The sequence below is a fragment of the Propithecus coquereli genome, unplaced genomic scaffold, assembly GCF_000956105.1.
Source record: "Propithecus coquereli isolate 6110/MARCELLA unplaced genomic scaffold, Pcoq_1.0 Scaffold602, whole genome shotgun sequence".
In the NCBI taxonomy this organism is placed as follows: Eukaryota; Metazoa; Chordata; class Mammalia; order Primates; family Indriidae; genus Propithecus; species Propithecus coquereli.
In genome coordinates, this window is record NW_012151975.1 from 543,824 (window position 1) to 561,029 (window position 17,206).

Here is a 17,206-nt window from a genome sequence, read left to right on the forward strand (position 1 = left end):
GAGCTCTTCTTCCAGCCTCTCTGAGGAGGGAGGCTGGATCCGGGTCCCATCCTCAAGCGCACAGCACGGGACCCCACGGCTCCTGCCGCCAGGCTGGGCCGCTGTCCTGCACGTGCCCTCGGCCCAGCCCACCCCAGCGCCCCAGGGGGCCGGGCCCAGCCTGAAAAGACAGAAAGTCAGAGAAGCGGAAGCAAAATCCCAGTGTCTGGTTACCACTGTGCACGCAGAACTGACGTGCCGTGCGCTCCCCCAGCACAGGCCCTCGAGGGGCTGCGAGGACCCGCTTCACAGTGGAGTGCGCCCTGGAGGCAGGGCCAGCGCAGTGCTGGGGCCAGCGGCGCCTTTCGTATATGGCTGCCAGCTCAGTCGCACCGGCAGGCTCGGAGAGGCCGGGCTGCACCCTGCGGCCTCCCGTGTGGGGACACACTTGTCACCGACTGGTGTGTGGGTCAGAAGACCTGCTGCACCTGCCTTCCGTGGCCCTTTCCGGTTTGCTCCTTTGATACTGGTGCCTCCCGAGGGAGGAGGTGCGTGGGTGGGGCCGCTCACCCGTGAGGCAAGGCCTCGCCTCCCTCTGTCCTGGGCGCTGGGTCCTGGGCACCCAGCTCGGTTCCCACGACTGGGCAGGGGTGAGGCTGCGGCGACAGCTCACCACACAGGTCCAGGTTCGCTTGCCCATCTCTGCGGTCGGCCTGTGGGGTCCTCGAGGTGAGGACCTGCACTGGTGCCGGGTCACCTGTACCAGCCAGGGAGGGAGACCGCACAGGAAGCATTTGGGTGAACAATGACCACACTCTGGCTCGTCATTCTTTAGGAAGCGCAGAGGCGCCCGGCAAGTCCCGGTGGCTTGGCTTAGCGACGGCCCACATGGCACCCAGCACCAGGAGCTCAATGAGGAATCCACGGACAACTGAGAGAATCTCCTAAACACCCAAAATCAGGGTTGCTGATCCAAGGAGTGACATTTCTGTTTGACAAAGTTGTTCTCTCAAACGTCCACCCTCAGCACTAGCTTTGCCGCAGAACAAGGCAGAGCAAACCCCAGTTACGAGCTCCCTGCTCAGTTTGCTAGAACCGAGGCCAGGCCCCCAGGGACACTTTTTAAGGAAAATGGCCTTAATCCGTAGGCTCACCATGATCTAATTAACATTTTCCTCAGGGCAAGAAACCTTTTATAGCTAATACTTATTGCACATTTACTTTGTGCCGGGCATTGTTCTAAGGGCTCTGCGTGCATTATCTTGCGTATTTCTCACTGCAAGCTGACCACAGGAGTGACTTTACCATCCCAGCTTTGCAAATGAGAAAACTGAAAGCACAGAGACTTTGCTGACTTGCCCGAGGTTGCTTGTTTGGGAAGTGCTACAGCCGTAATTCAAATGCAGACCGTCTCACCCACAATCAGCCACAATCCTACACGGTCGTATTTTTAGTCAGGGTTTGATTTTCAGCCGCATCCTTGTATTAAAAGTTATCGTCCAGATTCTTCCCCGTGTGTCTGCAGGCACACTCCCTTGGGACGGGAGGGGCGGTGATACCCCACTCCTTTGATGGGCCCCTCAAAATGCAGTTTTTACAGAAGGTTGGAAGAGAGTTCCTCTTCGCACTGAGGCTTTAAGTTCTGATAATCTTCCACACCAAGTTGCGGAAGTGGAGAAGCTTCACAGGAGCCAGAGCCCGCCTCATCCCAGCCCGCACTCCCCAAGTCCACAGGCACACGGACAGGAAGCCCCTGGCGATGCCGACACCAGGGCCACGCTCACTAAGCGCCGGGGTTTCTTCTCACAGGAGAGGCGGGAGAATGTGTCCCTCCCCAAGGTTGCTGAGGTAGGAGAATCATTCTTCTCCACAGTTACCGAGGTCCCAGACTCGTCCTTCTCCACAGTTACCTATCTACCTACCTATCTGTCTACCTATCCATCCACCCACCCATCTACCTACCTACCTACCTATTTATCTACCTACCTACTTATCTATCTAAAATCTTGGGTAGAAAAATCACGAGGCAAGAACCGCGCAGAGCTGACACGCATTCGTGGGTCTCTATTTTGCCATGTTGTTTTCTTTTAGTGTCCCCTCAAGTGACAATGAAAGAACCCGCTGTTCTGAACCATGTGCTTTGAAATAGCCAGTCCACAGGACTCAGAGTCCCTGTCGTGACTGAACTGCCCATGTCTGGCCTGACGAGAGCTCCCGCTCTGGTTTCTGTCCCGTAAAAGAGCAAGTAGACCAGAGCCTCCTCCCTTCCACCTCGCGGGGTTGCCTGGGCGTGCAGATGCGGCCTGTTTCTCTTCCCCGCTGGCACGACGGCTGTGTTGTTTGTCTCCGAGCCAGCAGCAAATTAGGACGGTGCTTTGGCGAGGGCTGCGTGGAAGGGAGCAGCTTCCTCCATCAGGGCAGCCTCCTGTGTAGCAAGGACTCGCCCTGCAGCCTGTGACCTCTGCGCGGCGCGGCTTCCTGGTGCGCGGTGCGTCCCTCAGAGCCCCCGCCAGCCCGCGGCCGGCAGGGCAGGGCAAATGTGCCAGGCCGGTGTCCTCCCTGCGCGGGGCGGTGGGAGTTCCTTTTCTCTCTCAGACGCTCCTGCAGGCAGAGATAAGCACTCAGGACACTCAGAGGCCTTCCAGCCTCGGATCCCAGCCCAGAAGGTGCTTCCGGAGAGAGACGCCTTCCCGGTGCCCAGCCCAGGGCGGCCTGTCCTGCGCCCCCAGCCCCGGCGGCCTTCTGCGTCCACTCACCCCGGTGGGGGCTGAATGATTAATTGTGCAAGTTGCCAGTTAATACCTGCTCTTCGTGAAGGCAGGGGCCTGTCTGTCTGGCTCAACGCTGCCTTCCCAGGCCGGGCACATGGACCTGCTCACCGAGCTGTTCCAGGGCCGCCTGCTGCCCCCCCCCCCCGCCGCCACCGGTCCAGCTAACAGAGGGAGGAGCCAGCCGGCCAAGCGGCTGTTGTGCAGCCCCCGCTCTGAGGCCACGGCGGGCGTCCAAGTCCCCGGGGTGGGGGTTGGAGGGGGTGTCAGGAGAGACCTGGGAGGAGCTGACCCTGTACAGGGTGTGCTGAGACCCTCCCCAAAGGGGGCCCAGATCTTCAGAGGGAGACGTTCTGTGCCGTCTGCCAGGGATTCTCCGTGACACGGATGGCCTCGTGTCACACTGCTGCGGTCGAACCCAGTTGCTCCGCCTCAGGCTCCAGACGAGCTGGACAGCAGCGAGCCGTCGCGTCTCCTTTCTGCACAGAACCGGAGTCTCCTGCGGGCACGGCAGGGACCCCAGGAGGCCTGTCCACCCGGGGGAGGCTGCGCACAACGAGCTGGCGACTCGGGGACTCCTCGCGGCTGGGCTGAGGGCTCAGCCGAATCCAGGGCTTCTCGGGCCCTAAAGAGAAGACGTGGAAACCTGGCCCCGGAGTGCAGGGGGGTCGGAAACCTGAGAGGAGACGCCCCAGGAAAAGCACCAGGGCACCTTGATTAAGAATGAGGAGATGTAAAAATAAAGATGTCGGGGAGAAAACTTTACTGCCAACACGCGGTGTGCGGTCTCCTAGTGTCTTCCTGGGGGGTGTGTCTATGCTTTTATTTATTTATTTTTTTGAGACAGAGTCTCACTGTGTTGCCCGGGCTAGAGTGCCTGGCATCATCCTAGCTCACAGCAACCTCAAACTCCTGGGCTCAAGCGATCCTCCTGCCTCAGCCTCCTAAGTAGCTGGGACTACAGGCATGCGCCACCATGCCCGGCTAATTTTTTCTATATATTTTTAGTTGTCCGATTAATTTCTTTCCATTTTTAGTAGAGACGGGGTCTCACTCTTGCTCAGGCTGGTCTCGAACTCCTGAGCTCAAACAATCCGCCCGCCTTGGCCTCCCAGAGAGCTAGGATTACAGGCGTGAGCCACCGCGCCCGGCCGTGTGTATGCTTTTAAACCAATACAGGGTCCTTACCTTCCGTCCTATTGTGTGACCTAATTTTCTTCACTTAGTAATATATGATAAACAACTTTATACTAATAGTTACATTTCTCTTAAAATTTTAGAATTAAACTAATTTTAGAATTGGTCAAAGAACTACTGACATTCCATAAAAATCTATACAAAATGTGTGGGGGAGGTTACATTCACTGTGCGTGTCCCCGCGCACACGTGTGTGGTGTGCATGTGTGGGGATGTGTGTGTTGTGGGTCAGTTAACAACAGTTCTGGGGAAGGTTTAGGTATCTAGCGCTGTTTTAGAAGCTGAGAATATATCTCTGAATAAGAACGACAAAGTTCTTGTTCTCGCGGCGATTCTATCGGGTAGGTTTGAATTCAGCCATTTTGGGAACACAGAACGCAGATTACAAGGAAGAGAAATATGTTTGGTGCCAAAATATTTTTGTTTACACATAACTACTGAAATGTCCATTAAAAATTGGTACCTTCTATTGCAACTGTTTGTACACTTTGAGATGTTGTACTCTGATTCACCTGTTCTAAGCACTCATTCAAATGTCTCCAAAATTGCTACATCTTCACCTAAAAAGAAAGTAGCACCTTAAGCCAGTTTAAAAGAAATTTTTCTTACGGGCTGAATTCAATGCATTAACACAGATTTAATTTAATAAACTTTAATTCTGCATCTAATACACGATTCAAAGACCACAGCAACAGAGCGGGAGTGAGGTGGAGGTGAGGTCTAGCTGAAAGACCTGTTGCCCGGGGGGTGGTGCAGGGAGCCCCGTCCCTGGGGGAGGTCGGGAGCCTGGGAGTCTCATCACCAGGCCACTCGGTCCCCAAGGCCCACTCTGACCTCAGGGTTCTAGCCGTTCTCGCCTCCGCCCGGCTCTGTTCCCCAGGAGCCGGAATGTCGGTTTCCTACGGCCCAGCTCTGACCGGTCTCTCCGAGACCCGCAGCGTCACAGAGGCTGCAATGTGCTGGCCGTGCCCGTCCCTAGTGTGCGTCTCAGAGACTCTCAGTTACGCCTGCAACTGAAGGATGCGGGCTCTGCTCTGGATGCCACGCTCGGGGCCGATGTCCCAGTTACCGCCCCAGAGTTTCCTTCCAGGGGCTCCAGGAAGGTGACCTTGAGAACCTGAATGGGCCCCGCTGTCTCTGGGCAGCCCTGACCCTCGAGTGAACACGTTGGCAGGCGTGGGGACAAGACGCCTGGAGACACGTCTCTAAGAGCCGACTCGTGGTCTGGCGAAGCTGGCGGAGGCCGTGCTGGGGACAGGGTGACGTGCAGTGCGCTGGCTCTCGAGCCTCACACACGCGGCCTCTCCACGGGCCACCTCCCCAGCGGTGCTGCACTGTCCATGTAGCCACCCGGCTCTGCTGCCTGGAGCCACCGACCCCTCTGCTCCTCCTGGAGCCCAGCCCGGCTCCCAGCTGTCTCCAGCAGGGCTGGCTGTCCTGGCAGCGCGGGCAGCGTCCTCATACGCACGGCACACACGGCAGATAAAAATGGCTGAGGGAAAACAGACCCAGCTCCGCGAAGCTCAGTAAACAGCAATCAGAGAGCATGGCTGACGCGGAGCCAGCCGTGGGTGGTGGCGGTGGAGTCATGTGTCTGCTCGTGGAAAGAAATCGTTTGAGAAATTTCTAGGGTGACCAGGTGAAAAATTACAAACTATGTTTATTTTGAGCAAAAAGTCTCACTGCTTAGTAACCAGCCCAGCGAAGCTCTGGGGATGTGCTTTAAGAGAAACAGAACAAAGGACAAACAACATCGTCTGTCCCGAGCAGGGGCAGGGAGGGATGAGCTGCAGGTGGCGGCTCTTTGTCATGCTAATGTCCGGGCGGCTTTTCAGGGTTTTCACCTGAGCCCTGGAGCCAGGGCTGCTGTTCAGCGGTATCCTAGGTGACTGCGGGAATGCGCTGGCGGCTGCGGGACTGGCCGGCCTCATTAAAACACCTGGCACAGCGATGCGGCCTGGCCATCTGCTTGTCACACTCATGACGTCTTGATTTCTAAAATTGCAGTGGAGCAGGCCAGGCATGGCAGCTTTGCCCGCTCCCCCTCACGGCCTCTGTGTCTGCAGCGTTTCCAGAACGACCCCTCCTGGGCGGCTGCTTCTTCCAGCAAATGCGTGGCCAGCATCGCTGTGACCGGCCCGGTTGCAGGGGCATTCTTTCTAAAATCACTAGTTTTAAGTATTTTTCAGCCCGTGTTCTGCCAGGGGCAGGGCAGGCTAGAGGACTTTGGCGTCTGGGGAAGACTTTTTCCTTTGCTGCTGCTCACGCCAGGAAAACTGGAGCGCCCGGGGCCACTGTGCGCCTCCATCCGCGGCCCGGCCCCCAGCCTGGCCTGTGGACACTAGGCTGGGGCATCCTCGCTGTGGAGATGCCCTATGACTTGCAGGTTTCCACAGCGTCCCTGGCCACACCCTACTCAGCGGAAAATGTCTCCAGACGTTGGCGAGAAGCCCCCGGGGCAAAGTCCCGCCTTGAGAACTGCTGGTCTCATCTGTTCTTTCAGTGAAGTTTCGCGCCAACTAACGGCATTTTCTCCGAGACGCACAGAAATCTGACCAGGACCAACCGCAGGACCTGCAGAGCCTGGTGCAGGACGACCACTCGCCGCCTGTTCAACGCCACAGAGTCTGATGGGCTGGGGACCTGCGGCGTCAGGCCACGTGTGGCCCTCCAGATCCCCTCGACCGAATCAGAACGTCACAGAGGCCGGGCGCGGTGGCTCACGCCTGTAATCCTAGCTCTCTGGGAGGCCGAGGCGGGCGGATTGTTTGAGCTCAGGAGTTCGAGACCAGCCTGAGCAAGAGCAAGACCCCGTCTCTACTAAAAATAGAATGAAATTAATCAGACAACTAAAAATATATAGAAAAAATTAGCCGGGCATGGTGGCGCATGCCTGTAGTCCCAGCTACTCGGGAGGCTGAGGCAGAAGGATCGCTTGAGCCCAGGAGTTTGAGGTTGCTGTGAGCTAGGATGACGCCATGGCACTCTAGCCCGGGCAACACAGTGACACTCTGTCTTAAAAAAAAAAAAACAAAAAAAAAACAGAACGTCACAGAACAGATCCCTCTGTAAAAATGATTTGTTCTGTAGAATTTGGATTCAGTCAACAGGCGGCGCTCAAGGATGCAGAGGCCACGTGGCAGAGAGCGGGGCCTGCCTGTCACTCCAGGGAGTCGCCCCGGGAGCCGGGGTGGACGCGCTCTCGCCCTCTGACTCCAGGTCTCCCGTGGGGAGGGTCTGCTCGAACCCAGGCGGCCTTCACTGCTCAGATTTGGGGCGACCGGCAGGGCGGGTGGGTGGCCACCATGGGCCACTGTTTCTCGCCCTGTCGTTGGCCATCAAGGGGCCCTGAGGTCTCTTCCACAGACCCGCGAGGGACAGTTCTGGCCTCTGGGGGTCTCAGCCTAGCAAATGGGCCAACGCAAGCTGCGCTCAGCCCACCCGGGAAGCTCCGTCCCGGGGTGCAGCGTAGGGACAGACACGCAGGCACCGCCAGCCCCCAACCCTCCGGCATGGCAGCTTTGCAAGGGAACAGGCAGGACAGCTGACAAGCCACAAGCAGGTCCCCCCACACGTGGTCGAGCCGTGGCGGAGTGTGGCCCGCAAGCTGCAGAGACTCGTTTCCCGTCACTGGGGCCAGGTCGGGGTCCCGGCGAAGCCTCATCAAGGGCCAGGCAGAAACCGGGCTGAAAGATGACAAGCAGGAGACACCAGAACAGAGCAAACAAGCCCAGCGGTGGCTGGAGGGCACGGGGACTGCATGCAAGGCAGCCGTGGCCTCAGGGACAGGACCCCACAGGCCCTGGGGAAGCCGGCTTCCGAGGGACAGACCTGCCCCCGGGGGGCGTCCATCTGGAGCCTCCCGCCGGTGGCGGAGCGGCCATGTGGCCTCACACTCTCCCGTCCTGGCGTTGAATCCGCCTCCCAGCTCAGGGCCTGTGACGGGACGATCTGTTCACGGCCATGGTTTTGGCCTCGTCTGTTCAGATGTCGTTGAAAGCCACGTCGGCTGTGCAGCTGTGAACGTCCCGTCTGCACCTCCCACGGCCCCTGCACAGAAAGACCCCGCCTCATCCGTCTCTGCGTGTCCCTAACCCAGTGTGGGGCCTGGCTGAAAATCAGCCCCAGGGAGGATTTGATTAATCGATAAATAAATGGATGAGTGAATTTTGGGGAAAAAAAAAAGATTTTTGCACGACTGGGACAAACTATGTCCCCTCAGTTAATCCGAGGTAAGGAGAAGTGACGTGTAGCTCGATTCCGAGGGACCTGATGTCCCAGCTGCCGTCAGCACCACTGTCCCATGTCCTTCCTCGCGCGGCGGAATGTGTTTTCTGAACGCCTGCGGCAGACCAGGCCGCGCTTCCCCACAGGGCAGTGGCTTAACGTGCGTCGGACTGGAACGCAGCCACCCGCGCTCTCCTAAGCTCAGGACTGGCGCCAGGGAGGGGCCCCGCGAGGACCGTCGGGAAGCTGTTGAGCCCCTCCCTCCGGACTGTAGCGAGACACGATCCCGACCCCAGGCCTGCGCCAAGGGCTGGTGACGCAAGTCACTCTTGTGCTGTTGCGGAGGAACTGGGAGCATCGGGCAGAGAAGCCCAAGTTCACGGCAGACACAGGGCCGCGCGAGCCGGTCTTGGCTGGTGTGGGCGTCCCACCCTCCCCCCCAGCCAAAGTCGTCCCAGGAGAGCCTCGCTCCTGGGGGAGCGTCCGCCCGTGGCGTCGGTCCCCTCACTTCCGTGGAGTCTGGGGGTGCCGGGACGGCTGGAGACCACGTCTGCTGTGCTTTCCTACCACGACTCTCTCCCGAACTCCGCGCCGTTAGACGAAGCTTAGACGTTCTGTGCTCTGCTTGGCTACGTTGGAAACATATTCTGAGCAAACCCACGAGCCCTTGGCCAAGAGAGGTTCTCGGGGCCCTTTACCCGTCGGAAGAGCTGCGTGGATGGAGGAGGCCCCTGAGGAGAGGCGACGTCCGGCCGGCTGACACGGCGACGTCCCCTGTGCCTGCAGACGTCCGTTTCAGGATCAGGACGTCGGCACCCCGTGCTGGCCTGCCCTTGCCGAGGCTCCCGCCCGGTCACCAGTCTAGACGGTTACGTCCTCGAAGGCTAGAACGACTTTCCACTTTGCAAACCTGGTGCCTGTCACAGGCACGTGGCTATTTTTCTATTGTGGTAAAAACATCTAACACAAAGTTTATCGTCTTAATCATTTCTAAGTGTTGAGTTCCCTGGCGTTAAGTATATTCACATTTTGTGCAACCAGTCTCCAGAACTTTCTCATCTTCCTAAACAGAAACGTGGCACCCATTAAACACTAACTCGCCCCCAGCCCCCGGTGATCACCGTCTACTGTCTGTCTCTGCACGTGTGACCACGCAGAGGCCCTCACAGAAGTGGGACCACACAGTGTGCGTGTCGCGTGGCTGGCTGACGCCACTTAGCGTGACGGCCTCACGGTTCACCTGTGTCGCATCTCGCAACACATCCTGCTTCCTCAAGGCCAAGGAAGGCCGATAACATTCCAGTGCGCGTGTTGGTGTGTGTGCATGTGTGTATACGCACCCGTGTACGTGTGCGCGTGTCCGTGTGTGTGTGCATGTGTGTATACACACCCGTGTACATGTGCATGTGTGCGCGTGTGTGTGCATGTGTGTATATGCATCCGTGTACGTGTGCATGTGTGCACGTGTCCCTGGGTGTGTGTGTGTGTGTGTATATGCGTTCGTGTATGTGTGCATGTGTGCGCATGTCCCTGGGTGTGTGCGTGCGTGTGTGTGTGTGTGTGTATATGCATCCGTGTACGTGTGCATGTGTGCACGTGTCCGCGTGCATGTGTGTGCATGTGCGTGCGCAGCTTGCTTATCCAGTCGCCGTCCACGGACATGCCAGCTGCTGTGAATGCGGCCGCACAGTGTCACCCATGGCTCTGCTTTCAGTTCTGCTGGGCACGTGTCCAGAGCGGGACTTCCAGGTGACGTGGAGATTCTGTTCACGTTTCAGGAAACCCACGGTTCCACGGCAGCTGGGGCACTTTATGTTCCCGGCACAAGGGTCCCCATTTCTCTAAATCTTTGCCCATAATCCACTTTCTGGGTTTCGGAAACAGTCACCCGATGCCCATGAGCAGGTAGCTCAGCGTGCTTGGATCGTTGTCCCCCGAGGTGAGTGGTGGCACCTTGTCATGTGCCCACGGCCACCGTGTCTCTCCTTTAGAGAAACGTCTATACCTTTGCCCGTGTTTAATCCAGCTATCTGTTTCTTGATGTTGGGTTTTAGCAGTCCCGTGTGTATTTTGGATGACAGTCCCTGCCAGGCCCACGCTCTGCAAACATGTTCTCTATCCACAGGCGGCCCTGCCGGCCGTGTTCTCCGCGAGCGTTTAGTCCTCGCGTGGTCCTGTGGTCTGCTTGCCCTCTGTCGTCTGCGCCTTTGGTGCTGTATTCAGAAAATTCTCGCCAAACCCAACGCTCTCCAGCTTTTCCGCTGTGTTTTCTTCTAAGACACTCACAGTTTTGGGTCTTACAGTTGGGTCTTTGATCCATTGTGCGTTGACGTTTGTGTGTCGTGTAAGGCGAGGGTCCAGTGTCACTCCCGTGCGCGGACACCCAGGTCTCTGGCGCCGCTTGTGAAGAGACTGTTCCTTCCCCACCGAGTGGTCTTGGGCCCCTGTCGAAAATCACGTGGCCGTTTATGCTAAGGTTTATTTCTGGGCTCTCCGTTCTGTTCCACTGGCCGCTGTGTCTGTCTCTAAGCCGGCGCCACACTGTGTGGGTTGCTACGGCTTTGCGGTGAGTTTGGAAGTCAGGCGGCATGAGTTCTCCAGCTTTGGCCTTTGTCAGGGTCCATCGAGATGCCACACAAATTTTAGGATGAATTTCTCCATTTCTGCAAAAAATGCCATTGGGATTTTGGTAGGGATTTTATTGAATCCAGAGATCACTTTGGGTAGTACGAATATCTTAACATTATGTCTCGTGATACACGAACATGAGCGTTTTCCATTTATTTGTGCCTTTTTCGATTTCTTTCAGCAATGTTTTAGAGTTTTCAACATGCAAGTCTTTTTCTTCCTCGGTTAAGCGTATTCCTAAGTATTTTATTTCCTTTTGATGCCGTTGTACCTGGATATTTTTCTTCATTTCCTTTATGGGTTGGTCATTGCCAGTGTGTAGAAACGCACTGACCTTGGGGTGTGGATTTTGTACCTGCAACTCTGCAGACTTTGTTAGTTCCGACAATCCTTTCCTGAGACAGGCACTCGATTTGTGAAGCAAACATAAGGCTTTCAGGGTCTTACTGGAAGTAATAACAGAACGTTTGTTGGGCAGTTTTTATGTGCCAAGCTTTTGTGCATCATTTCCAGCCTGATCTATATAAAATGTTTTTTCTTTTTAGAGAGACGTCATCTCTTCAAGCCTCAATACCTGTGCAGAGATGTTCTCTCCGTTTCCCAGAGGGGAACGCCGGGGTCGCAGGTGACCTGGAGCGCGGCAGGGCAGGTGGGCACTGACGCAGGTCGGGGTCTCTCCGGCCGCAGAGCAGGGCTCTCCGTGTTAGAATTCACTGAACAGACGGATCACGACACACACGCACTCGTGCGTTTCTTTTGTTGCTGTTGTTACTCCTTTTGGTTTGTACAGAACCCCCTGACACGTCTTTAGCCACCATCTGGAGCTTTAATTCGGAAACCTTTTTAAAAATGTTTTTGAATCTTGGAAATTATTGTGTCTGGTAACCCCCGCAGAACACCCGAATGGACCCATTGATGTTTCGTCTGTTTTTAATACTGTAACAATAAATACAAGTTAATGCACTTCAGCACACCGCACGAGCCTGCTTCAAAGATGAGTTATGCACAGTCTTCGTGAGCGTCATCGTGAACCCGCAGGGAGCCGAGCCCCACCCGGCAGAACTCCACGCCTGGGCGTCGCGGCACGGTGGTCCTCAGGCGGCCGTGAGAAGACGGCGCCGTCGGGACCCTGGGGCGTGGGCCTGACCCAGCGGTCAAGGAAGGGCACCAGGGAAGCCCTCCTGGACTGGCAGTCGGAAGGGCTCCGTGGGCAGCGACTCCTCCCTTCAGAAGACTTTCCTTGGAGCTCACCCTGCAGCGGGGGCTGGGCCTTGTCCGGAGGGAGCCCCATGTGGCCCGGAGCCCTCCCCAGCCCCGGACGGAACCGGAACCGGCGCTCCGGCCACACCCACCGCTGCAGCTCTGGCCTTGTCGCTTTCTTAGTTCTCTCCCCAGATTTGGAGGACACAGGCTGTGGTTGTGGAGGGGACTGGAGCTTCTCAGATGTGTGTCTTCCCATCGGCGAATTGGCTCCATGACACTGGGCCCAGCCGGGGCAGCTGCCTGTCCACACTCAGAGGCCGGAACCAAAGTCTCACCTGCACCCCCACGGAACGAAAGGATCAAGACGTGACCAGCCCCCGAACACTGGAACACCTTCAAGAGCGAGGGGCCCGTGCTCTGGGAGTGTGCGGTGGCGAGAGCCCGGCCCACGCCTCACCGTCACCGCCTCCACTGACGCCCTTCCAAGAACGTCCTGCCCCGCCAGTGCCTCCTGCGCCAGCCTGGCCGCCCTAGCCCCAAACTTGCCCAAACCCCAGACCGGCAGACTCCCATCTCCTGGAAGGTCCACTTACAATAAAGCTTGTCTTTTCTCAAAAGCCGGTGTCATCGGCTTCTGTGCACGGCGGGCAGCGAGCCCAGTCTCGCCAACACTCACCTCGCATGTTGTCGTTGTCCCCATTTGATGGATAGGAAAGCTGAGGCTCAGAGAGGCTAAACTGACTCTGCAAAGGTCACTCGGCGAACAGCAGGGCTGTGAAGCCAGGGGGGCCACGCTGCGGCCTCCGGGGCTTCTTGGCGGTGACTCCTGTGCCCTGAGGGGGACCAGCCTGGTGCCCTGACGCTGCGTGCTGGGGGCCTCAGCCGCAGCGCAGGGTGGAACAGGTGGGGCGGCGCTGGGTGCTGCAGAGAAGCAGAACCACGAGGACACGTATGTAACAGGACACGTACGTGATCAAGAACTGGTTCGCACGGTCACCGAGGCCGAGAAGCTCAAGGTCCGCAGTCGGCCGGCCTGAGAGGAGGTGGCGTCGGGTCCGGTCCAAACCCGCGTCCGCAGGCAGGAGAGACGATGCCCGGCTCAGGCGGTCGGCGGCGGGCTCCCTCTCGCCGCGCCTCTGTTCTGTTCAGGTCTTGTCTGACTGGGGGACCCCCCGCCCCCGGGAGGGCGTCTCTCCGCCCAGTCCAGAGACGCCGTCACAGACGCACCCAGGTGACGTCGGGCCAGTACCAGGCACTCGGGGCTCAGCCCCGTTGGCGGACACCCCGGGGAAGGAGCGTGGGCTGTGCCCTGGGCTTCCCGAGTCCCTCTGTCCCCGCACGTCGAGAGCCGCTTTATCCAGCTCCACGGGAAACTCCTCGGGGACTTTGCTTTGAGTTGTGCCGAGTCTGCGGCGTCAGACGGGAGGACATTTCCCATCCGTGAACACGACAGATCTCCCCGCCTATCTGAACGCCGTGCGGACCACAGAGGTGAGCGTCTTCCAGTCCTTGGGGGAGGGAATCTTACCTTAAAGGAGGCGGAATGTAAAATGTTGGTGCTTTGAGCCTGTTAAAATTAAGATCTTTTGTTTGTCAAAAGACACTGTGAAGGAAAAATTACAGACTGGTGGAAGATTTTGCAATGCACGTAACTGAAAAAGGATCGATATCAGGGATATCTTTAAAAGCCTCTCCCGCAGTGTGTTCCTTCCTCTTGCTGTCGCACAAATCAGCCCACACAGTGGCTTTGAGGACCCCAGACTGAGCCCCTCGCCGCTCCCCAGGCCGAAGTCCAGCCTGAGACGGCGTCGGTGGGGCTGGCTCCCTCTGGGGACTTTCCAACTCTGGGAGCCGCCCGTGCCCCTCGGCTTGGTGGCATCTCTCTGACCTCTGCCCTGTGGCCCCCGACTTCCCTCCAACCTGCCGGGGACCCTGTGACGACGTCGGGATGGCCCAGGATGACCTCCCGCCTCAGGGCCCTCCTGCCGTGCAGGTGGCGTGTTCACGGGCTCGGAGGACTGGGACACGGGCACCTTCACGGACACTCCTCTGCCGACCACACGGCGGTGGAACGACGGGAGCTGGAAGGAGGGTCCAGGGGCGGAGGTCACGGACGCGTTTTGCAAATGAAGAAGCAGACGCGGCAGGAACCCAGGTGCAGCTGCTCGACCTCCCAGGACCAGCAAACCGCAGAAAGGCCGCACGGGACGCAACTGCGCACCTGCCTGGCTGGCAAGAATTACGAGCTCTACGTGTCACACCGGACAGGACGTGGCTTCCGGCGTCTGCCGTTCGCTGGCGACGGGCGTGAGCCGGAACCGCACTGGCAAGGACGCGGCACGTCTGCCTGGGCAGGGCCTTCCTCTCCCGCCTCCAGCAGGCCCAGCCCGAGGCCAGGGGGCCGCGCAGACCACGGCGCAGCTTCCCCGACACGGATCTGACGGAACTCTCGAGCGGCCCTTTAAGCCCATTAGAGCCACGGGGACCTGGGGGGATTCGCTGCCCCGTCCCGGTGGGGGAGCCGGGTGGAGACTCGGGGGGACCTGCCCACGGGCGCCCCCATTCCCCGGCAGAGGGGATTGCCAGACACTTTGCGATGAGCTCATTTCCCAGAGACTGAGCAGAGCTGCGCGCCGGTGGCTTGCGTCCCCGCCCTGGAGCGCCGGCCGGAGCCTGGGGCCCTGAGGGCTGGGGGGGCTTCCAGGTCCCCTTCTCCTGCCCTCCCCCGGGAGAAAAGCACTGCCCTGGCCTGGAGGGCCCCGACCCCCAAACACATCCTCCGGGACGGGCGCGACTCGGGGGGCGCGGGGGCCTCTCTGACAGCCCTGGACCCCTGTCTGGGGAGGGTCCTGGGGAATGTGGCCACATAAGGACAGGCCCAGAGACAGCAGGCCCAGGGGCCGCGGGGGAGGCCCCAGCGAGGCCAGAGCACCCCCAGCTTGGGGCCTCAATCCCGGCCGCCGGGCACAGCTGCGGCCTTTGATCTAAATCCCGCCTGGACTCAGCTGCCACTCGCCAGGGCTCCTCCGGGGTGTCGTGTTGCGGCCCCGGGGGCGGCCCTGTCCCTCCTCTGCCTGCAGGGCCCTTTGAGTGATGACAGCACGTGGGGTGTTGCTCACCTTCCCGGGCGAGGCGGCGGCACACGGAGGCTGGAGGCTCTGACCTCGGGGATCACCGGCTTCCCTCCGGTCTGGCTGATGGCTTCCACAGCGGCGGCCACGACTCACCAGCTGTCACCCGCCCCGGGAGCCACCGGCTCTCAGATGCCTGCGTGTCCCTGTCTCCTGGGGCCGAGCAGGGCCCTGCTGCCCGGGGCTCCCAGTGGGAAGGCCGCGGTTGCATCCGTGTGCAGCGGGGCCTCCCGTGTGCTACCGCACATGGCCCAGGGCACACGCAACCTCCGGGGGCCACACAGTCTGCTCCCATCACCCCGGAATTATGGAGGCGTTTACGGTGCAGCTGTGCCTCGCAGGGGCTGAAGGCGGCTCTGAACGCCTTCCGCAGCGGGGTGCTGCGCCCAGCCACAGGCTGCCACACAGAACCTCAGAGACACGGCAGCGCCATCTGCGCCCAGGGTGGAGGGGAGCCCACGAGCGCCTTTCTCCACATCTCTGCCCCCCTCTCTCTGTGTCTCTCTGTCTCTGTCTCTCCCTCTATCTCTCCTTCTCTCTCCGTCTCTCTCTGTCTCTACCTCTGTCCCCCCCCCTTTTCTTCCAGTTTCCTTCCCCGTGTCTCCCGAGACACCAGCTGGAAACCTCCACCTCCCCGTCCTCCCTTGTGGGGGCGCTGCCTTCGGCTCGGGCGTGGTTGGGCCGAGCGCAGGGCCCTGCAGATGCCCCCGAGGGCAGGAACGTGGCCCCATGTTGCCGGGTGTTCTCAAGAGACGCAGGAGGCCCACACCAGTCCAACCTGCACTGACATCTCACTGCCGGCCAGCAGCTCGAGGGGGACCTGTGCCCGGAGCTGCGCCGCCACCGTGAGCGCCTGGCAGCCCTGCCGGCCGCATTCCCAGCGGGCCGGGGAGCCGGACACTCGGCTCAGCACGGAGCACACGTGCACCCGGCGTTCAAGCACAGTGTCACAGAATTCATCTGCCGCACAAAAGGGAGTGTGGGGGGGGCCGGCCCCAGCCGGAAGAAAACTGGGGGTGTCAGGCCGGGAGCCCCTCTAGGCTCAGCCCCTCTGAGACCTGCCCCGAGGCGAGTTCGGGGAGCCGCACACTCAGGGTCCGGGCGGCCGCCCCACTCTGAGCTCTCTGGGCTCCTGCGTCCGTTTCCCAGCGGCGTCTCCGCTGGTCTGGCAGCGCGGCCGTTGCGTGTTCAGCAACTTTAGAGAACCGGCGTTTAGCTCTGCCGGTGGGAGGAAGGAGCCAGTCGTGGGTGAGCGGCCAGCGACGTGCCCTCCCCACAGGCAGGAAATGCCTGCGCGCTGAGCCGGCCGGGACGCTGACTCAGGGCAGTGACGGTGACGCAGCAGCGCAGACCCAGCCCTGGGCGCGCGGCTCCGGGTCAGCAGGGAAGGGTGGCTGAGCCAGCCCAGGCAGACGCAGCCTCCGAGAGCCGCTGCTCCCGTGGACCACACCGCAGGGGAGGCTGCGACCAGACAAGCCCCGCCCCCCGTCACTTTCCAGGCAGGTGAAACCACTGGGAAGACACGCACGTTACCCGCAAACGGGAAAGTTGCTAGTCGCTTCCTCGTGAGTAAGAGGAGCCGGAAGCCTCGTTCTGACGTGTTCGGATGTGAAGAGCAGCGGGCGGGTGGGGTCCTCGGCAGGCCCCCGTGGGCTCTGCAGCCCAACCCCCGTGGCCACCTTCTGGGCCAAGGGGCCACCTTGGCCTTGGCGCCTTGTTCCCACGGCCACAGGGGGCCCAGCTGCGAGGGGGGTGTCTGGATTCTGCCCCCCACACACCTCCACTCCCCGAGTGGGGCTCGGAGACAACCTCACCTGACGTTTCTTTATAATGGTTTTTCCTAAAGGCCCAGCTGCAGTTAAATGGATCTCTCTACAAGGTGACATAGGGCACACCTGTCTACATGGTGACATGGGGCATAGGTCATGCCTCCTCTGCTCGGTGACATGGGGCACGCCCTCTCTACCCAGTGTCACCGGGCATGGCCTGTCTACCTGGTGACGTGGGACACACCCTTTCTACACAATGACACAGGGCACGCTCTGTCTGCACCACAGCAAGGTGGGCACTCGG